The sequence below is a fragment of the Hyperolius riggenbachi genome, chromosome 9 (genome assembly GCF_040937935.1).
Source record: "Hyperolius riggenbachi isolate aHypRig1 chromosome 9, aHypRig1.pri, whole genome shotgun sequence".
NCBI lineage: Eukaryota > Metazoa > Chordata > Amphibia > Anura > Hyperoliidae > Hyperolius > Hyperolius riggenbachi.
The window spans coordinates 128718289-128742538 of NC_090654.1; positions in this window are offsets into that span (position 1 = coordinate 128718289).

The window sequence follows — 24250 nt, forward strand, 5'->3', positions numbered from 1 at the left end:
AGTGAACCGGAGGCGGGGCCGGAGCATCGGCGAGTGGCTGCGCGGGTACAGGCTGTCTGTGGGGGACCATTAGAAGCCCTGGGTAACGTCAACTCATTTTCCCCCGACCCCCTACAGTATCCCTTTAAGAGTAAAGAGTAGGAACAAGTCAAAAATGCAAAAGAAAAATGTTTTTTAAACTCAGAAAAATGTCTTTTTTTTAAAAAAAAAAATTCATTTGCATTTTTTAAAATCTATTATCTGAAAAACTACAAGGTCTTTTGAAAAATTTGTTTTTGAATGTAGCAATTTTGGTGACAACAGCATTTGCTATTAACCACTAAAGTCAGCATAGAATTAAATGAAATTGGTAAATGAAGATTTCTGATTACATTTACTTACAAAATTAACTACGATTTTTTTACGATTTTTTTCCCCCAAAATTTTGCATTACCATTTTGCATAGTAATTGTGAATTACAATGTGAAATTATGATTATGCGAAATTTGTGATCATCACTACTGAGGAAATAATTTTTAATCTTCTCTAAAACATGTTCAGCACTCAGCAAAAAGTTAGTTAAAAGTAGTATCAAACTTATTTTGAGGATCTTCTTGCTTGCTAGGGGGCTTTAAAGAGACACTGAAGCAAAAAAAAATAAAATTATGATATAATGATTTATATGTGTAGTACAGCTAAGAAATAAAAGATTAGGAGCAGAGACATAAAGTCTAATATTGTTTCCAGTACAGGAAGAAACTCCAGTTATCTATGCAAAAGAGCCATTGAGCTCCACGGCTTTCAAAGTTGCAGAGAGCCCTGTCTTCTGAAGCGTATTATCTCAAGTGTCTGGCACAGAGAACAGTGCAAAAGTTCACTAGCCTGCTCTGTAAAATAATTTAGAATTCTAAGTAGTGTGTAAACTGCAAATATTAGAGAATGATGCAATGTTATACAAAGAAATATATAACTGAAAATAAAAATATGAGAATATTTTCTTTGCTACTAATGTTCTAGTAATCATCCGTATTACACAACCAATTAATTACATCATATTTTTTTCCCACTTCAGTGTCTCTTTAACAGTATTTTATTGAAAAGGTGTGAAAATAGATATAATCTGGGAGAAAACTGTGGAGAAAAAGTAACTATTATATGGGCCATGGGAAGAACTAAGAACAAAATGTATGCAGTCAAAGTTGTCTACCTTTCAGAACTGGAAGATAAACATCACTACATTACATTTACATGTAAAAATAAATAAATAAATCAAATAAAAGATCTCCATTTTGAGGTGTCTATGGAGCAAAAAAAGATAAAAAAAATATTAACCACCTGAGCTCGTCCATTACCGCCAGAGGGTGCCGCTCAGGCCCTGCTGGGCCGATTTTGATCAAATAAAGTGCAGCACACGCAGACGGCACTTTGCCAGCCACGTGTGCTGCCTGATCGCCTCCGCTCTGCGGCGATCCGCCGCGAGCAGCGGCGATCCGCCACGAGCAGCGGCGAAAGAGGGTCCCCCCAGCCGCCTGAGCCCTGCGCAGCCGTGGCGACGAAGTAAGCAAATCACGGAAGGCCGCTCATTGCGGCCTTCCGTGTTACTTTTGGCCGCCGGAGGCGATCAGAAGAACGCCTCCGGAGCGCCATCTAGTGGGCTTTCATGCAGCCAACTTTCAGTTGGCTGCATGAAATAGTTTTTTTTAATTTAAAAAAAACCCTCCCGCAGCCGCCCTGGCGATCTTAATAGAACGCCAGGGTGGTTAAAGCAATCCTAAACTGAAAATAAACGTATAAGATAAACAATTGTATTTATAGTTCTACTCCTACTCTATACACCATTACTACTTAACAAGTTTGCTTTAAAGGTTAAAATCTGTACACTTTTAAGTTTCTCAGGTATGTGACTTTGGATGTACTCAACTCAACTCAGCATGTAGACAAAACTTTGCATGGACACTTTTATGCATTTTTTTTGCATTTTTCTTGTGAACTCCTTTAATATCAGCCCCACTATTTGTCACTTCAGTTATGCTTCTCTTATTTAAAACAGTTAAAGAGGAACTGCAGTAAATAACATAATGAAAAAAGTGCTTTTTTTTTTTTTACAATAATTATGTATAAATGATTTAGTCAATGTTTGCCCATTGTAAAATCTTTCCTCTCCCTGATTTACATTCTGACATTTTTCACATGGTGACATTATTACTGCTGGCAGGTGATGTCTGTGGAAAGAGATTACACATTTGGCAGTTGGAAAAAGCTGTTATTTCCCACAATGCAACAAGTCTCCCACAGTGTGATGACATCACACTGTGGGAGGGGTTTTCATCACAATATCAGCCATACAGAGCCCCCTGATGATCCGATGTAGAAAAGGAAAAGATTTCTCATGGGAAAGGGGGTATCAGCTAATGATTGAGAGGATTGATTCAATCCTTGGTTACGGTTTCTCTTTAAAACCTTTTTTCATCCATGGCTGTGGCTCTGTAGATAGCAAGCAGTACAAACAAGATGTTGTACTGCCACAATAAAATGTGTATCTGCAACAATGAACTATGCAACTATAAGTAGCACACAATAATTCACCACAGCCCAGAAAACCCCTGCAAAAGTTATCACTTTAGCAATTGCCAAAAATGAATTGTTCTGCTACTTGCAAGTTGCAAATGTCCTGTGGAATCAAGTGGAAGTTGATATACTCCTCTAAATGAGAAAACAGTCAAAATCTGCATTTTATTAGTGGACAGCTGACAAAATATTGCTATTAGAGGGTTTCCCCTACATAAAATCTACTTAAAAGGAACCTGAGCCGAGAAAAAAAAATATTTTAAATTAACACATGATGTACCTGCAAATAAATATTACATAGTTTTCTCACCATCAGTTCCTCTCAGATGTCCACCACCATTTGATTTTAACAATGATTTCTTCCAGTTCTGACAAGATATCTAAAAAACATACCGATCAGTTAATTGGTACTGCCCAAAAATTGGCTACTACCGGAACATAAGACGGTGACTGACAATGGTAAGTTTTAGATACATACACTATGCAAATTGCTTTGGCAGATATCAGCACCTACATAAATACACAATAATAATAATAATAATAATAATGTAGCGATTCTCATTTCTGCACAGCAAAGACAATGGCCGCATTTGTCATCAGTAAGCCATATTAACACAGATGAATGGACTGCGCCCAGCAGCCAGGAACAGACTGCCTCTGCACTGCTATATTGTATTTTTTGGGGAGTAGTTATGGGTGACCTCCCTGGTTGTGAGAGCACTTGTAAGTGTAGCAGGAAAAAAGGGCACCAGCTGAGGGTGGACAAAAAGGGCCCCGCCACAGACTTTAATGCATTTATCATTAATACGGCAAAAAATGCAGAAAAAAGGGCGCTGCGGAAAATTTCATCAATAACATTAGAACATTATCGTTTTTGAGGTAGTTATCGTTTTAGACGTTTACAATGTTATAGTTTTTGTCATATAATTTTTTAATAAGTACAGATTTTACGTTTTCAAAGGTGTTATCGTTAATATATGTAAAAGGGTGTTTCTGCAGAGGGAGTGGTTAGGGTTAGGCACCACCTAGGCGGCGGTTAGTTTTAGGCTTCACCAGTGGTAGTGGTTAGGGTTAGGCACCACCAGGGGGGTGGGGGGGGGCTTTCTGTGTGAAGGTAGGTTTGAGTTAGGCAGTATTGCCGAAAAACGCAACGACATTTAACGTTAATATTTATTCGTTATTATATCTTGTTTGTTTTTTGCAACAGTAAATATCGTTAATAAAGCTTGACAACAATGGTGGTCGTTATCAAATTTCGTTAATACCTGGCGTCAAATTCGTTAATAAGTCAGGCCCTTTCTTTACGGCACCCTTTTTTCATGCACGCCTTGCAGGGCTGCCAGCGCTTCTCCCACCCCCTTGGGGATAGTGCTCAGCTGCTCACCTCCATTTGAAAGCTTAGAACATAAGAACAACTTACAGGAAATGTAGCGCCGAGGTCAAAAAGCTAGTTGGTTAAAAGTGAGCATAGAGACTGGCTGCATGTGCTGATCCTTTAACCAGCAAAGAGGAAATTTAGTATACATAACTTAATGAATACATTTTTTTACAAAACAATATTCATTTATAAATTAGTCAGTTTTTGCACTTTGTAAAATATATCCTCACCACAATTTGCATTCTTAAAGGGGCACTACAGCGAAAAACTGTAAAATTTAAAATATGTGCAAACATATACAAATAAGAAGTACATTTTTTCCAGAGTAAAATGAGCCATAATTTACTTTTCTCCTATGTTGCTGTCACTTACAGTAGGTTGTAGAAATCTGACAGAAGTGACAGGTTTTGGACTAGTCCATATCTTTATAGGGGATTCTCAGGGATATATTTATTTTCAAAAGCACTTAGTGAATGGCAGTTGCTCTGTCCAACTGCCAAAATAATGTACAGCGAGCAGGGAAGCTGGCCAGTATCATTGTTTAAATCCTTTTTAGGGAATATCTTTATAAAGAATAAATGCCTTGCGGAGAATCCCCTATGAAGAGATGGACTAATCCAAAACCTGTCACTTCTGTCAGATTTCTACTGCCTACTGTAAGTGACAGAATTATAGGAGAAAAGTAATTTATGGCTTATTTTACTCTGGAAGAAACGTACTTCTTATTTGTATATGTTTGCACATATTTAAAATTTTACAGTTTTTCTCTGTAGTGCCCCTTTAAATGAATTACAGGTGGCAACATCTTTACTGCCAGCATGGTGAATCACTACTGTTGGTTGTTGCATGTTGCAAATCAGCAGAAAAAACACCTGGGCGCTTATTCAATTCACTTTTTCTCCCAAGGCCCCAGGGCTGTAAGGGGGCCCCAACTACTACTTTACTACCTCTGATAAAGGCATCCATTCTTAAGATCGGGTGTTTCTTGGGTGGGGGGGGGGGCTACACATGGTATTGGGTGTGAAGATTAAGATGTCCACACTTGTTTTATGGCCCTTGCAAGATGGGCCACTAGGCTCTTAAAGAGGAGCTGTTAAGTATAGGGTCTCAGAGAAAAACAACACATATATCAGTAGCTAAATATTGGCTGTACTTACATTACATATGCATTTCACTGTCCATGTTTGGATTTCACAGAATTTTTATATAGTATTTGCATAGATTGATGCTCCTGACAGCTCATGGCAGGTTCCATGTTTGTCTGTCTTGTATGAAGCCAATTGTGATGTAATATCCTCCCTTACCCAGCTTCCTGATGATTCGACTCACAAAAAAGATCAGGATCAAAGATCCTAATGGTTCATGATCCGGACAACACTACTGTGCAGTAAGTATATTAATTAGCCATGTGGCTAGGCACAATAGCGGACTTATGCAGTATACTCTAACGGAACATGTGCCCTGTGAACAGCACATTGATTTTTCAGTGCTGTGAGTTAGGCTGCTGTTACAAGCTGCTGTAACATGAGCCTGTAACTTCCCACTGTGAAAGCAGCCTTAGGGCGGGATAGGGAAATGAAGGGGAGGCCCAAGGGAGTGCAGTGGGGAGAAGAAGCAGCCCCAGCATGCTCTGCAGTATCTGTTATGCGGCCTGCCGGCCTCCTTAGGAGCTTGGGAATACAGAGGCTTGCTGTTCAGCAACCATCAAAGTAAGAGAGATTTTTAGCTTCAGTATTGCCTTTTTGGCTTCCTTCTAAACTGTTTAACACAGGAGAATAGAGGTTTAAATTAGCTTTTGCAGCCTGAAGGTTACTCTTTAAGGCCACCAAGGGAAAGGATGTGAATCTTGGTGCCCCATGAAAGGTTTGCAGGGGGGCTCCATGATTTGCAGTTACACCACTGCCTAGGAGATATTTTCACATCTTATCAATAAATTGCCCTTTGAGCCACCAGCAAGCAACAAGAATCATTTTGACAGTACTTATTCACCTACGTTTTGGTACTTTTTTTTAAATACAGAGTCCTTTAAACAGAAGAGGAAAAATTATCTCCTATGAGAAAATGTAGGAGGAAAAATACATTAAATATAGGACCCTTGTTTCCTAGTATGTTCTCAAGCAGAAGGCTGCATTACTAAATAGCCTAGCCTAAGCATCACTGGGAGGGCAGGGTTAAATACTAATATACAGCAATATATAGATATAAAAAGTGCTTCTGATACTGAAACCAAGAGAATTAATGTAAAATTGGGTATCCTGAATAGTGTATTAAAGTATTATAGTCTATATGTCATTACGGTGCCTCTTTAAAGTGATCCTAAGTTGAGAGTGCTATGGAGGCTGTCATATTTATTTCCTTTTAAAAAATACCAGTTGCCTGGTAATCATGTTCATCTTCTGGCATCAGTAGTGTCTGAGTCACAACCCTGAAACAAGCATGGGGCTAATCCAGTAACATTTGAGGCAGAGCACCTGATCTGCAGGCTTGTTCAGGGTCTATGGCTAAAAGTACCGTTTAATACAAAATAAACATGGCAGCCTCTTTATCACTCTCACCTTGGGTTCCCCTTAGGCCACGTTTACAGTAGTGCGTTGTGGTTTAACGGCCACTTTGTAACATGGCCTAACACACTGCAATGCACCACCTATGCAATGTTCACAGTGCGATGGTAGCATTGTGGTATAAAAGGCTGTAAGTCCACCTGCTGGGTCCAAATAGTAAAAAGGAAATAATGACATTAGCTATTTCATATTCACCTGACTAAAACTATGCGTGTGTGTGAGAGTGTTACTGTTATTACTCTATTAACTACTTGAAGACCACTCCACTCCAATTGGCATGGACGCGGCGGCAGCCCCAGGACCGCCTAACTCCAATTGCCGTGCAGTCTTGGGGGCGGAGTTTGCAGGGGATCGCGCACCGATGCGTGTGCATTCCCACTTCAATGACAGAGCTCCGCTCTGCCTTCAGTTTCCCAGCGGCGATCGCCGCTAGGAGACTGTTAGACAGCGAAACCGCCATCTTTTAACAGGATACAGCAATGCGATCTAAGGCATCGCTGTACAGGGGATAGCCGTGTGACATGGCTGTTCCCTCTGGACCCACAGGAGTGATCGGCTGTCATAGGCTGAAGCCTATGATAGCTGATCACGGGTATTGGCTGGGAGGGTTTTTGAAATAAATAAATAAGGAAATTTATAAAAAAAAAAAAAGAATAAATATGTATAAAAATAAATAAATAAACATCCTGGGAGGGATCAAACCCCACCAACAGAAAGCTCTGAAAAGGATGGGGGGGGATCACTAGTGTGCTGAGTTGTACGGCCCTGTAGCTAGGCCTTAAAGCTGCAGTGGCCAATTAACAGAAAAATGGCCTGGTCTTTAGAGGGGTTTAACACTGCGGTCCTCAAGTGGTTAATTTATACAAAATGTTTTGATCTTGCTTTTTGGGGCTCCTCTTGCTGGCTTGGCTGCAAGATTTACATTCAGAAAAAATTGCTTAAAACGTTTTACATTTGGAAAAAAATAGACTCAACACACCTGTCGGTCAACCAAATTGGAATGAAAGAATAATAGTATTTTTTTTTACTCTGAAAAGAAAATTATTTTACATAATCTATGTGTACAAAATAAAATGAAAATAAAGAAAGACTATTTTTTCTACAATGTCAGGAGTCTTGAAAAGAGATGCACAGACTAGAGACCAGAGCAACTGCATCTTAACTTTGCATTTGCCCTTCTGGGCATGGCAAGGTGTCCTCTATGCTGCAGGTTCCATCAGGTTGGCACAATGAGACGTATAACAGTACATTAAATGTCCCATTGCTGAGATCAGATCTGTCATTTCTACCTAGAGAAGAGAGAGTCTATCCCTGGGGGAGATATACCTCCTAACAAGCAGTGACAGTGAGTGAGCAGATGGCCATGGCAGGAGGCCTCGCTGCACGCACCCTTATAACTGTCTCTAAGATTTAATGGAGAATAAAAGCTAAATATTACTGCAGGCTCATAAAGTATACTGACAGACTTCCAATATATTGCACTGATTAACAAAATGTATCCCAATCTCCTGTCCTTGGGCTGTTGTGAATGGTAGCTGCGTATAGCTTGGGTCTCGCATTAAACCCTTATTTGTAATAATCTCTTGCAACAAGCAACTACATTCACATGATATACAGTATGCAAAAGTGTCTCGTCACTAAAATTACACTTCATGAGCATCATTGAGGCAGATGTCAGCTTTGCTAATTTACAATATGATTAGTACAAACAGGAAGATTCACTTGTCAGTGCTATACATGCAATTCTGAAATTCAATGCACATAAAAATAACTTTTCCTTTTCAGCTTGCAAGCAGCTGTTATTTTTTAAAATTCCAAGAAGTTCAGATTTTTCTTCTTTGCATCTGTGGTGTATTAAACACTTCCAGGTTTTTTTTTCAGGTAGGTTACTACTTAAGTATGGCAGTAGCGTATTGTACCGTGATAGCCATGTAATGAATGGCAGCGAGGCAACTGCGGCGAACAGCGCTACCCCTGCAACTGCCTCTGCCTCTCGGCCTGTAAATGTTCCCGCACCTCGGGCGGCTCACGCACCGAGGACAGGCATCTCTGTGGCACATAGGGTCGCATTAGCGTGTGCGCACGCTCATAGACAGGACCTTTATGCGGGGAGGAGGCGGGTCAGCTGACATCAGAGGGCACGCTCGCCATCGCTGATTGGCTGAACTCTAGGGGCGTGCCTCGGGGATGCCGCAGCGTACTTAAGCACAGCAGGTTCATTCACAACTTGTCTGCTGTTGCGAATACTTCGTGTTAGTGCTCAGACCTTTGATAGCTTTGATAGGACCAGGCTGCCGCTGCTGAGCCTTTTTATCACAGGTAACGGGTCTGGGAGCCGCAGCCAGGAGGTCACATGGACACATCTGCCGGGTCGAGGGGCCGGAGGGAAGCACAGCAGCGGTCATCACAATCATCATCAGCCCCCTTCGGATTATCTGCTGGGGGGGGGGGGTCGCAGGCCAGGGGCTAATTTTTGCAAATCTGTGTGGGAGCTGTGGGGCTGGGACTTTTATGGACCATGCGGACTGGTTAACAACTATGGGGACGAAGGGACTCTATGTCTATCTCTCACTACATGTGGGGGGTCTGGAGGGCTGCAGGGCAGATTGTGGCTGGCAGCTCCGCTCGACATAGCTCTTGGACAGACCCCTCTGGTCTTTCTTGTCTTTCTCTCGTCAATGTGCAATGTGACCTATGTAAGGTATGCTCTGAGGAATGCTTATTGTTTGTCTATCGTATTGTATTTTAACTTGTGTAATGCATAACCTATGTTTATTGTACCATCACCGACCCTGATTGTGCCAAAAATAATTCCGGGTACAACTCCCTGTTGTACTTGGCGAAATAAATCTGATTCTGATTCTGATATAATTCATTGAATACTGTATTATTATCTGTGTATGACTCTGGCTCGTTCTGACTACTCCTTTGCTCAACGCTTCTGTATTTCTGTCCATCTGATCTAGTTGCCGACTCTGCCTGTTTATCTATACGTTTCTGCCTCCTGATTCTGTACTTTGTCTGTCTGTTGCCAACCCGATCTGTCTGACCACTCTACTCTCACCAGTGAGCCCTTGTCACTGGTGAGGAGCTCATTGTACTGTAGTGCCCACCAGCTCCTCTGGTGAGGTGACTCTGACATTTATCAGTACTTATTGTTGCACCTCTACTCTCATCAGTGAGCCCTTGTCACTGGTGAGGAGCTCGTTGTACTATAGCGCCCACCAGCTCCTCTGTTGAAGTGATTCTGAATTCTGATATCTATCAGTACTACTGTTGCACCAATCACCTACCTGTACTTTAGCTATCACATCAGTTGTCTGTTATACTTGTATTATTGGCGATTCTTCAGATCACCATATAATCAGGTATACATCTGTATTATAGGTGATACTGCAGATCACCTCATAATCAAAACTCTGTTACTTGCTGACACCCAATGTTACAAGCCATTAGTGTTGGGCGAACACCTGGATGTTCGGGTTCGGGCCGAACAGGCCGAACATGGGCCAGATGTTCGGCATGTTCGGCCCGAACGCCGAACTCAATGGAAGTCAATGGGACCCCCGAACATGGGGGCCCTATGGGGTCGCAGGCATAAGGGGGGAGCATGCCCCGGTCACGGGGGGGGGGTCAGAAATTCCCCCCACCCCCTCCGCTAGCGCTCCCCCCTCTGCCCGCTTCCCCATAAAAAAAGTTATAGTACCTGGTGCCTGGTGGCTGGCAGTGGAGTGAGGAGGAGGAGGAGGAGTCCGAGTAGCAGAGTGGCGTTGAGGCCGGGCAGCGGGCGGTTCAGCGCTAGTACCCTTGTGGTACTTCCGCCCTTTCTCTGACCTCACGTCCTCTGCATACGAGGGTACGCATCACGCGTACCCTCGTATGCGTCATCACGCAGAGGACGTGAGGTCAGAGAAAGGGCGGAAGTACCACAAGGTACTAGCGCTGAACCGCCCGAACCGCCCGCTGCCCGGCCTCAACGCCACTCTGCTACTCGGACTCCTCCTCCTCCTCACTCCACTGCCAGCCACCAGGCACCAGGTACTATAACTTTTTTTATGGGGAAGCGGGCAGAGGGGGGAGCGCTAGCGGAGGGGGTGGGGGGAATTTCCGACCCCCCCCGCGACCGGGGCATGCTCCCCCCTTATGCCTGCGACCCCATAGGGGGGCAGTATTCGGCCGAACAGGGCCCTGTTCGGCCGAACAGGGGCCCTGTTCGGCCATGTTCGGCCATGCATTCAACAGTTCGGGCGAACCCCGAACAGTTTGGCCGAACACCACCAGGTGTTCGGCCGAACTCGAACATCACCCGAACAGGGTGATGTTCTGCAGAACCCGAACAGTGGCGAACACTGTTCGCCCAACACTACAAGCCATCAGTAAAAGCAAGAAGTTGTGAATCAGGATGATTCAGTGGTACGCAGCGTGACCAAGCGTCTGTTTAGACGCGAAACGGCCGTCGCCGGATCCACTTAGTGCCCTGGCTCCCGCACCTCCACCGATCATCACCCTGTAGACCACTCACACGAGGTATTTTTGGTTGTGGTAACCCATGGATGTCTGCTTTGGTCTGCAATAAACGACAATTGGATGGAAGGTGCCCGGATTTCCTTTCTTTTTCTTCAGTGATATCTGTGAATCAGGATGATGCCATTTATTGGCTAACTTAAAAAAAAGTAAAGGGTAAGCTTTTGGCCATTGTGCCATCATCAGACTTAAAGGGACCCTGAGCTCTGCCTAAAATCGCAATTCGGACTTACCTGGGGCTTCCTCCGGTCCCCCATAGGCCGCAAAGTCTCACTGCGCCCTCCTGGCTCCTCTCCTTGTCCTGCTGGTTGCTTCATTATTCAGCGTTGGCCGGCATGAGAGTCCTCCACATGCGTGGTTCAGGCTTAGAGAACCGGGCATGCACAGGAGTGTGCGGCAGGGTGCACATGGCCGACTTTAGGCCGAAGTGGCCGATTAACGACTGGGGGAAGCCCCAGGTTAGTCCAATTGCGATTTTAGGCAGAGCTTAGGGTCCCTTTAAATCATGTATGCTGACCAATTGTTAAAGCACACAGCTATATACATGCAACATCAAAAAACGATTCATGGATTTTTTTGGAAACAAAAAATACGTCATTATAATGCCTTAATTGAAGCAAGACATCCAAATAGGGTCTTGAGAGGATGTTAGCTGATATATGGCAAATAGATAAGACCCATTCTTTGCTCAATTCTCACATAACTGAAACTCTGCCTGGCACAGAGGCATTGTTAATTCCAAGTTCAAGAGTTGGCTACAAGTAGAAAGGATGCAGTTAGTCTGGGCTGAAAAATAATTATATTTTTTGGACCATAAGACCAGAGGTTTTGAAGGCAAAAATCTGGGGGAAAAATTGCTTAACCTGTTGCGTCCATGGTGCAGGGGCATCTTGTGGACCTTTTCTCCCTAAGCAGTCTCTATCTAAGCTGCACTGCCCAAATACACCATCTCCTGCTGCCCCCCTACCCAGCTACACTAACTTCGCTAGACCAATCCCTGATGCCTCACTAGCTACACTAACTTCTCTAGACTAGCCCCTGCTGCCTTACTAGCTACACTAACTACCCTAGACTAACCCCTGCTGCCCCACTAAGTACATTAACTTCCCTAGACTAAAGCCTGCCCCTCCCCAGCTACCCTAACTAACTACAGCCACAGAAGATCTCACCAGAACCAGCCTGCAAGTCCTCTTATCCTCTTCTGGTCTCAAGACCTGCTGAAAAAAATCTTCCAAGGCCTCCGTGAAAGAGGGGGCATGGCCAGCATGGCAGCACTTGTGCCGAAAACTCACTGCACCCATGGAGACACACAGGAGCTTAATCCTGCACATCAGGGCTGTGCAAAGCCAAGCCGTAGCCGCCAGATGCGATGCGGTCTGGATTCCAGGGGTCACCACTCCCGATCACCCTGCCGCACATCCAGAGGAAAGAACATGCGGGTGGGCGTGACCAGCATTTCACTTCAGGAGCTGGAGAGGCTGATCGGGGACACAACGGGGCAGCCAGTACTCCCGATCCTCCACGCAGCATGATGTCGCACAGGAGAGAGCATGCTGGGGGCATGGCCAGCCTTTAACAATGGATGCTGCAGAGGCTGTCTTTGGGAGCTGGAGAGGTTGAACGGGGACATAGCTGGGACACAGCAGGGCAGCCAGCATATTGCAGAGAAGAGGCCATGCTGGGGGCGTGGCCAGCATCTCGGAATGGATGCAGCAAGCTGATCGGGGACACAGCGAGGCAGCCAGCACTCCCAATCCTCCTCGCAGCATGTCCCAGAGAAGGTAACATGCTGGAGACGGTAGAGGAGATGGGAGGAGTCGGGTACTTGGTTGGGGCACATTCGGACTTATGGTCCGAAAAATACGGTAAGACATTAAATATCATCAGTCTCATACCAATTTAAGAAATTGGTATCCTTGTTCAATATTTTCCCTACAGATTTGTATGCATTTTGTTTCTGCTGTTAGTTTCTCTTTCTGTGATGTAAAGCCACCCTTCAGGGCAGTAACCCGAAGATTCTTTAAGCTGTGTCCATGGGAATGAAAGTGTGTAGCGACTGGGTTCTTAAGTGAATCATATAGACCTAGCTGGGTAAATAATTTATTTGCTGTGCCTGGTTAAGAGATGTTTACACCCTACCTGGTGGACCTGGGCAAGATGGAAATTCTGATAAGCCCCATCAAACAAAACCTTTGATGTTCTCACTCAGCCTAAAACAGTTTCCAACTATAAAAACAAAATGGTTTAAACTCATGTATGATGCTGGTGAGCTCAGAGTCTTGTCTGTGGAAATATTAATGTGGAAACACTTTCAGTCCTTGGACTCAGGGGAGGCTATACATCTATTTACAATAAACTGCATGGTCACCAATAATGAGATTAAATCTATATATTATTTCCTAGCCTCCATGGTCTCGTCTGGCATTTTACTGGGAAAAGGCATTACTGGTAAAAACAATACATAGTAACATTTTATTAACATCTCAAAAATTAACTTTTTGTTGTTGTCATTTAATAGTTTTAAGTACACCTATCCTGCCACAAGACTGCACAATAAATGCATGTGAGCCTTTTATAGAAGAATATACAACCATGGGTTATGTTCAGGGAAAATGAACAGTCAAAATGTCACTACAGGCAAGTGCTTTGCCCCCCCCCCTCCCTCCTTCCCCCCAAAAAACCCCACACACTAGAGAATATAAACCATGTGCCGTATAGGGTGGATGTATAATCCAGGGAGTCCCAGAGATATAAACAACCCGCTGATCCTATCGCATTTTGTTGCACCCCCCCCTTCCTTCTCTACCCCACCTTAGTGTGTAAATGCACTGTATAGTGCAACAGAAGCTGTTCTCTCACCTCTCTGCTGGAGTCCAGTGCTGTGCTTCCGCCTATCGGGGGGGTGCACGAGGGAGGAGGGAGACGGTGAACAGATAGTGGGACAAGGGGACAGAGGGAGGCACATAGAGTGACAGAAGGAGGCACAGTGGGAAAGAGGGAGGCAAATAGAGCCGGATCATCCATAAGGCAACTTAGACAGGTGCCTACGGCCTGGAGAGAGTCTAGGGGAGCAGAGGTGGCACAGGGAGACAGAAGAAGGCACAAAGGTAGACAAATTGAGGCACAAAGGGAGACAGAAGAAGGCACAAAGGGAGACAGAAGAAGGCACAAAGGGAAATAGAAGGAGGCACGTGGGACAGAGGGACACAAAGGAGGGCAGAGGTGGCACGGGGGGACTGAAGGTGGCACAAGGAGACAGAAGGAGGAACAAGGGGACCAAAGGAGATACAACCACTCATGGGGGCGTCGCTTCATTCGGGGGGAATGGCTTAGTTCTGGAGGTGAGGCTTAGTTCAAGGGATGCGGCTTAATCAGGGGCATGGTGCATGGTGCCCTCCTGGACCAATGGCACTCTAGGCAGTGGCCTATCATGCCTATGCCTAAAATCGCCCCGACACAGTCATATAAACAATATAAGCTACAGGAATATGCAAGGTTTTTTTTGTAACAGGTAAGCTTGACCCTTCTCCTTTTGAAGTTCCCTAGATATCCTTTAGTATGGGAGGCGAGTTTGCTGAACAATATAGGGCCTCAGTAGTACAAACCCCTTTAATTCAGCTTTGATTTCATCAACCTATACCTCTGCAAATACTGAGCATTGTGACATGCACTTTCTGATAATTAAGTACTTTCATTATGTGATGTGATCACAAGGTCAGAAGCCAATGAAATCAGCACCTGACTGGCTCATGGAGCTCTACTGTCATACCGACAGCAGGGCGAGTGGGTGCAGCGGCCAGAGAGTGACGCAATTGGGGGCAGCAAGTGGCGGGCTAATTGAAATCTACACCCTGGCAGGAATAACAGGTCCCAAACAGGGCGTAGAGTTCAATAAACCTTTACAGAAATGGTTTTAAAGATGACACCCAGAATTGGATCTTAACATTCTCAACAAGATTGTCCCTCAAGCAGACAGCCCTAATCCATTATCAGCAAGTAAAAATGGCACAACACATTCGAGATTTGGAGATGCCGATTTTCAGTGAATGTGGCCACAAATGTCTGATTTTATAGATCAATTAAATAAACATTTTAAAAATACATCATCATGAATTTATTGAATGCCTCCAATGGGAGGTATTCTGCAGACAGCTAGGAATGCTGGATAGTCCTTTTGGCCAATAAAAGTCCACCATCAGTATGCAGCTTCAGAAATGTTTTTTTTGGGGGGGGGAAGCAGAAGAGATTGCAGCTTTTTCTCTACATGCATAATAAACTAGAGATCCTTTTTCCTTGGGTGTTTATTATGCATTTGTTGGTGTGTTTGCAGCGTCCCATTCAATGGTACTGAATGTGACAGAAACAGAATTATATGTATTCATGATTCAGACACAATCGCATCACACTAGTGAGAACAGCAAGAAAGCTCATGTGGCAGCAATACTCCAATCATACGCATTCTGATTGCATACAGTCTAGATTCCCCAGTGTGACAAATGCAGGCAAGGAAACCTGAGAACTCTGCTTTTGTTAAATACTGGTGAAGATCAGCCATATTTCTTCATTATGTCTGCAGGCTGCGCTTCCTACGTACTTATACTGAATAATGACTGTGTTGTACTAATCTTTCCTGTCTCATCATATTGATAATGAATTTTATTTGTCTGCTTGTTAAAGTGAATAGGAACTGAAAAAAAAAAAAACAGCCAGATACTTACCTAAGGAGAGGGAAGGCTCTGGGTCCTATAGAGCCTTCCCACTATTCTCACGGGCACCACGTTCCAGTGCTGGTTCCTCCGTTAGCAGTATTGGACCAAATTGGTCAAATACTGCTTTCTGCCACAGAAAGAGACTTGGGAAGTCTTTGGGAGCCCAAGTGCTCCCGAAGATGGGCCACTCCATACTGCGCCTGCGCTGGCACGCCCTTGTGCGCTAATGCAGGAGCAGTACGAAGCCATCTGTCTGCGGGAGCATTTGGGCCCCCAAAGACTTCCGAAGGGGATCTCCCGCTTAAACCATCCTACTCTAAGTTAGCCAATAAATGGTATCATCCTGATTCAAAACTTCCCGCTTAAACCAGGGGACTTTTTTTTACAGTTCCCATTAGCTTTAAGCAGAAATGGTGATTAGCTATATTTTCATTTATTACAAAAAAAAAGAAAGATCACAAAATACAAAATTATAGAAATATATTAGCAACTAGTCATAATCACTATATAGAAGTGTAGAGATCTAGAAGTCAAATTTATTTAATTTAACAGTCATTAGAAAAAGTTGCTAACATATACAAACCGGCTAATTCTCAAAGGCTTGGTTTCCTTTATTCCAACTATCAATCCAGGACGGACTTTATCTCCTGTAAAATTAACATGCTGGCATCAGTTTTCTCAGTATTTAAGATGAGCATTAGTAACTGGAATATGAGCCTACAAATATTTTATAGCAAGTGAACTCGTGAAATTAACAGAGCTATTTAACTTGACATGGCTGGAAGTAATTGTTATTAAAGTGATAGAAGAGCTGCAGTGGTGCTTTGCCAGCTTCCCCTGGCGGCGGTCCAGACAGTAGATGTACGTCGCTATTGGCCAAAGTAAAAATTACAGTATAAAAAAATAATGTGTACGTAGCACGAAAGTTGTTCTATAAGATCCAGGTGTCTGTTTTAATAAAGCTCTGTAATCAAGTGCATTAAAGAATAGTATCAGTGAGAGATATTATGTTATATTCCTTTTATACATAAAAATGATGCAATTTTGTAAAGATTGTTTTATTGCAAACTTGTTTTGAAAATGGAGGTCAACAATACCACACACAAAGCTGGGCTTGATGGCTAAAACTGGCCTTTCCGACTTCTATCCTTAACATGTATAACATCCTGATGACTTGATTGAATTATAGTTAAGAGTTAGAGTTAAAATACTTACTGCTTTACAGCATCTTTTTGAGTGAACCCAAATTTCCTGCCGATTGCTCATCATTTAGCACAGGTGTGGAAAATAAGTAGCAAGAATTACTGCTCTCTAACTATTTATGTAGGAAGAGGGAATCAGACTACAAATCCCATGCTTGAAGAGAAGACTAATTTGGGCTTATCCTCAGTTGTTATTTCATGCCAGGCAGCCAATTAAGCTACAAAAAAAAATGTGAAGAACTGATAAACATTTATGGGGATTTTTAAGCTAATGTGGAATTTGCCTTTTATTATTTTGGCTTTTTTAATTACATTGATGTCATAGTTAAATGGTTAGTTTTTTTTTTTTTTAAGAGAGCCATCAAATTCAACCAGAAAATAAATAAATAATAATAATAAAAAAATTACTTTGGCAGTAAATTAAGATTTTGTTTTCTTAGGAGATCCGTAAAAACAAGCAAAATAAAGCAGACTTTACTCATTATGATAATAATAAATAAAAATGTGTAAAATATAATAAATGAAGCACAACTATTAAAACCAATGTCTTTACAGTGGAACTTAAAGAAAACCTGAACTGAAAATTAAAAGTCAAAATAAGCATACACAAGTCATACTTACCTTCCATGTAGTCTACTCCTCAGTGTCTTTCTCCTGTTCTGCGTCCTGTTTCTTCACTGTGATCAAGGGAATTTTCTGTCCTCCATTTTGAAAATGGCTATTACCCATAACAGCTTCTGGTCAGCATACAGTTAAACTGTAACATCGCCCACTTGAGCCATAGGGAAACATGGACATTACCTGGTACATCAGTTTTTCTCTCTCTTATTAGATTTGATTAGAGAGATATTTGTCTCTTGTTCGAATCTGCCTATTATCACTAGATGTATGGCTACCTAAAGGGTTAATAGGCTGTGTTTCACTTTGCTTGGTAGGTTGTCTATGTTATGCTGTAGAAGCTTATCACTGCCATGGTATTTACCCAGATAGTTATTTGAGCACTAAATGCAGTTGATAAAAATCTGCAAACCCAGTACAGTTTTTGTTTTTTTGTTATACTGCAGAATTCAGTGGCAGTGAGCAGTTTTGTAAGCATAGCAGAGAACAAGGCACTGGGAAAAAAGACAGAATATCAGAATCACAAGGCTACTAGCATAATGATCTAGAAGTGTCCTGATGACAGCAGCAGCCCTAAATGTGCTGCCAGTGGGTCATGTGGCCATTTGGACTGTTCAAGGAGTTCCACCTGCAGGTGAGATGAAGAAATGAACAATTCCCAGAAGAAGAGAGCCATCTGCTGGTGGACAGTGGAAGTCCATGCAAAGTCCCCATATGCTGCCACCACCATGAACTTAAAGGCACAATTTGTGAATATGCCATACCCATGCAGCTCCTAGCAACGCTGTACTCTGAGCTGGTGAAATCCTGTGATTTTTATACACATGGCATTGTTGAAAGACAACTGCAAGAAGGATCACTCCTTAGGCAATAAAGAGTAGTGAAACAAGTTATTTTGTATGCCATGCCAGACTGTAATTCCACTTTAGATTGATAAAAACTGCACCACTCCACGCAGTAAAACACTATTTAACTGTTGAATTACTGCCAATCAAAGCCCCTCACCCTTTCCACGCTCAATCAAAGATCTTCCAAAAACCAACTTTTGATCAATTGAACCGACAGAAATTTGACAGAAAGCTATTAGTGATGTGAAAGCACACCTGAAGTGAAATGTGACTTGATGAGATAAACATAGGTACATATAGTGCTAATCCAACTAAGAAATTGTCTGAACTCACTCTCTTTTTCCCAGTACAGCAAGTACAGAAAACTACTGTTGTTATCTGTGCAGAGGAGCTTGTTGAGATTCAGAGACTATGAGATTCAGTTATATTTAGCTTTATTAAAACATATGCAATTAATCACCTCATCAGATTACTTGCCCTTCAAGTTTGCTTTAAGTATGGAATAGGTTAACAGTACGTGTGTGTGTGTGTGTGCGTGCGTGCGTGCGTGCGTGCATGCGTGCGTGTGTGTGTGATGGCCAAAGCCTGAAGTGTGACCAGTTTCCAAATCGGCTGGTCAATGTGGGAAGTGGACAAAGGATCTAGCCCAAGATCAGGTATGAAAGTGTACATCATACCTTGGCTCGTGGAGAGACAAAAAAAAGGTGTTTTCTCCGGAAAGTGCAACCGGCAGGCAGGCCTATACTAACCTAACTCTAACTTTACCTTCTTCTCTGACTAACACTAACCTCCATCTCTCCTGTGCCTAACACTACGTCTGTTGCATTGCAGAATAAATCTGCATGCCAGCTCACTGCCTATACAATTCTATGGGGCTGTTCACACATTTGTGTTGTAAGCCAGGGGTCTGCAACCCTGGGGCCGTGGTCCACTGCCAGGCTGGAGGATGTGCTGAGCTGGGCTGTGCAGTCTGACTTCACAGTGCAGAGAGTAGCTTCACTGAAGTTTGCAGAATACTATAGAGAAGCAGAGCCATCTGCAACCATTGTTACTGCTGCCACCTAGTGTCTGTAATTTGTAATGCAGCATGCTTTCTGTCTGTACGGACACCAGGTGGCAGCAGAGAGGATGACTGGGATGCTCTGGTCTCTTGGCAGCCACAGTTCCGTCTGTTTGGAGGTGAGCAGCTGGTGCTGGAAGTTAGTGTGGGAAGAGGAATGGAAGGCTTACGGAAGGGTAAAAGTGAGTGTGGAGAGGGAGACAAGGGTGAAGCGAGAGAGGGGAGGAGGCAAGGGTGAAGTGAGGGGTGGGAGGAGGGAAGGGTAAAGTGAGTGTGGGGAGGAAGGGGGGTGGGGCTGTGGGGAGGAGGCGAGGGTAAAAGTGAGGGGAGGCAGATGAGGGTCAGAAATGACTGTGCCAGTATATAGGGAAGCCCAGGCAGTACCCCCCTCTTTTTCACCACCTGTCACACCAAATGTACCTTGTGCTGGTGGGTTATGCGGCAGCCACAATGCAATGCAGAGGCATCTTTTCCAAAATGCTTAGGGTGATGAAGATAGTGGTTAGGTAAGGCTGGTGCTGCCAGGACTTCTTCATGTAATGACACTGCCTATATAACAATGCCCCCCGCGCACTCGCTTGCACCAGCCCGTTCTTCGGAAAAATTGTCTGATGCTGATGCGGTCCTTGGGTCAAACAAGGCTGGGTATCACTGTTGTAACCAATTGCGTTTTTCTAACTTGCTGCAAGCAGGCTTTAAATGGAGTCTCTATTGCAGTTCACACAAATCACAAACACTCCTTTGCCTAACTTTAACCTTCTTTACTTTTGTGCCTAGCACTAACCTCAGGGGTCTAGTCCTGGGAAAAGATGTGAGTGGACTCACCTGGAAAACTCCTGCGCCACGCGTAGGGCATGGTCAAGCATAATGTGGGCGTGGTCACAGGTGGGGCCAAATATACATGACCTTAGCAGTGATGTAAAAGGTCTGCCGGGGAAGTTTGAGCTCTGCCGTAGTGCATCCCCCCAAAATAGATGTAATCTGACAGCATTTCACCAAAAAGACACATAATCTGGTAGAAGTTCCTCCAAAATACAGATAATATGGCAGTGGTTCCCCCAAAATAGACAATGTGGCAGCAGCAGTTCCCCCAACATACACATAATTTGGAAGCAGTTCCCCAAAATAACCTGGCAGCAGATAACCCAAAATACACGTAACACCCAAAATACATATAATCTGGCAGCAGTGGTCCCTCAAACATACACAATCTGGCAGCAGTTCCCCAAAATACGCGTAACTTGGCAGCAGACGTTCCCCTAACATACACATAATCTGGCAGCTGTTCCCCAAAGTACATAGCAGTGGTTATGTAGGGGTATATGTCCCCAGTATATATGTAGCCAGGGGTATACGTGCCCATTATATGTAGCCAGGGGTATACGTGCCAGTATATGTAGTCAGGGGTATACTTCCCAGTATATGTAGCCAGGGGTATATGTGCTCAGTATATGTAGCCAGGGGTATATGTCCCCAGTATATGTAGCCAAGGGGTATGTGTCCAAAGTATATGTAGCCAGGGGGTATATGTGCCCAGTATAATGTAGTCAGGGGGTATATGTGCCCAGTATATGTAGTCAGGGGTATATGTCCCCAGTAAATGTAGGCAGGGGGTATATGTGGCCAGTATATGTAGCCAGGGGTATATGCCCCAGTATATGTAGGCAGGGGTATATGTGCCCAGTATATGTAGGCAGGGGTATATGTCCCAGTATATGTAGGCAGGGGTATATGTGCCCAGTATATGTAGCCAGGGGTATATGTCCCAGTATATGTAGCCAGAGGTATATGTGCCCCAGTATATGTAGTCAGGGGTATATGTCCCAGTATATGTAGTCAGGGGGTTTATGTGCCCAGTATATGTAGTCAGGGGGTATATGTGCCCAGTATATGTAGTCAGGGGTATATAATGTCCCCAGTATTTGTAGGCAGGTGTATATGTGCCCAGTATATGTAGCCAGGGGTATATGTCTCAGTATATGTAGCCAGAGGTAAATGTGCCTCAGTATATGTAGTCAGGGGGTATACATGCCCAGTATATGTAGTCAGGGGGTATATGTGCCCAGTATATGTAGACAGGGGGTATATGTCCCCTGTAACGATTGTGGAATTCTCTCCGTGATCAGCGCACAAGACGTGCGCTGACACTGCGGAAATCTTCCACAAGCGTATAATTTGCGGGAACCCAGCAAAAGGTGCAATGCACCTGTAGAGGGAAATTCCTGTCGACAGGGGGAGCTGTGGAGTGCAGAGGAATGGCTACTCTGCCCTGCCACACACGCCAGACAGGAATTGCATGAAGGGAAGAAACGCAGGGCACGATAGCCCTGAAAGAGAGAGATCAAAGCGACAGAGGGTATGTGTGTTCACCAAACTAGTCGCCACCCTGCGACGATGAACACACAACCATGAAGACAAAGGGAGAAGGCAATCGCCATGTATGTCCACCAATCTAGCCGCCACCCTGCGACGGCGGACACACAACAAAGGAAATCAAGTGGGAACGCAATCGCAAGAGGAACGATTGCGAAAGAGAATGAGCAGAGGGACAGATTTTATGTGTGTGCACCAAACTAGTCGCCAACCCGCGACGGTGCATACACAACAGCAGATATGAAGTAGGAACGCAATCGCGAGAGATGCGATTGCCCAGGGTGACACAAGGCTACAGCAAGGCAGAGCATGAGAGTAGCAAAGGCACAGCAAAACATACAATGGGAAGATAAGGAAAATAACAAACGCTAGCTAAACGCGAACACCGCACTCATTCGCAACAGTGCACGCATTTATGCGCGGTCTCCGCGTGATAAGCACAACAGAGACAAGCACGCCTAACTAACCACGGACAGACAAACATGAAACAGAGGACGCGAGCGCTTGCTTAACGGTTACCTCACCGAGCCTCCAGCAAGCGTTCGTAGCAGACAAGACAGATACACGAAAACAGGAATAAGCGAGCGTTAGGATCCACAGCACTAGCGCAAGAGGCTAGTGTGATCCAGGAAGACAGAACAGAAGGATCCACAGCACTAGCGCAAGAGGCTAGTGCGATCCAAGTACAGCAAGAGAGTAGCAGACCAGAAGGATCCACAGCGCTAGCGCAAGAGGCTAGTGCGATCCAGGAAGACAGAACAGAAGGGGCTACCAGTAACAACCGCTGTTCTGGTTAGCACCCAGACACACAGAACGATTTCCTGTCGACCACCGCTGGGACAGGACAATCGCAACAGACAAACAAAACAGATATGCAATCCTAACTGCACTATGGAAACCTGCCTAGTGCAGTCCCAGGAATTACTCTAAGCTAATCTTCAAACAAAGAGCAAGGCTGACACTCCAGGCGAGTGTTAAACAGGAACTAACCCTTATGACCAGCAAAGGACTCTGGGAAACATAGCTCTTTATATTGCCAGTCATCAAAGGAAGCAGGTAGGGGATTTGCATAACGAGTGTATCCAAATTCCTCAGCAGCAAGCTGCAATACTGACAAAAGGTCTCTCTTCTAGAGACCTGCAGAATGCAGACCTGAACAGTGGTCAAAAGGCTGCCTGCCTGCGCAGGCAGCCAACCGGATCCTCACAGTACCCCCCCCCCCCCCTCTAGGGTCGGATTTCAGATGACCCTCTAACCTGATATTTGCAAAAGACTCTAACTGAAGACTCATGAAGGTCAGGACAGCCCGACAAGGCCCAATTCCAGAGTCAGTCCAGCCGAAACCGACCTCATCGGAAGCAAACGCCACCGAAATATGCCAATCAGTACTACCAGTCTCAGTATAACACCCATCAGGACTGTGAACGCCAGAGAAGAAGCCATCGACACCCTCCAGACAATACCCACCACCTTCCAGGGAGCGTCCGAAAATACCAAACCTGCCACAATACCTGTTCGAAGTGTCCCTTACAACACAAAAGCCACTGTTGATCTTATCCAGGGTACCAAGCAAAATTTCTCCCGGAATCTCCCAGAACCTTTTGAAGCTCCACAGAGATCCCAAGAGGGCAGAACAATCACCAGGCTCACATGGAGAACTATCAAGCCCTCCTATGGAACCAATGACTATTCTGGATTCAGAATTACGAGGACACCCATCAAGATCAGGACTTTCAGGGACCACTTCTGGGCATGCAAACAGGCAGGCCATATCAGAGCATGTCTCCACCGAGGAATCATCTGAGCATGCTGGTAACCGAGGCACACTTGGGCTTTCTGGGTCACAGAGCACATCGGGGTACACCAGCACAGGAGAAACCTCAGAACATGTCGGGGAACTGCCAACCTCAGAGTCCGACACGACAAGACCAAAACCAGTACCGGGCAGAAAATCATCATGAATGGAGGTCACAGGTACTGGTCTTTCAAAAGAGGACTCTGACTTAAATTCAGAATTTTCTGTGACTGTAATATCATCATTGACTACATATGAGTGAAGCTCCACCAGAGCTGCAAAGGTAGTCAGCACAACAGCAATGCCTACTGAAGTGAGCAACCCCTCAGAAGGACTTGGGGGGCAGGAGACATCTCCTACAAGTTCTGCACCCTTTGGGAGGAACTCAGAGACCTCCAGAGCATCAAACAAGACCTCAGGAACATCATTTTCCAAGTTTTCTAAGAAGGATTCTGAACTATCCATGTTACAGGGCAAAACTGGAACTTTATTTTGTGGACAGGGCAGATGTCCCAGGGAAGGTTCCACCATAAACTGAGACTGAATTTCATCATCATGAGTGGAACGTACAGGAATATTTACTGGAACACACACTGACTCCCTAACTTTAATCTCGCTACACCCAGAATTCTGCG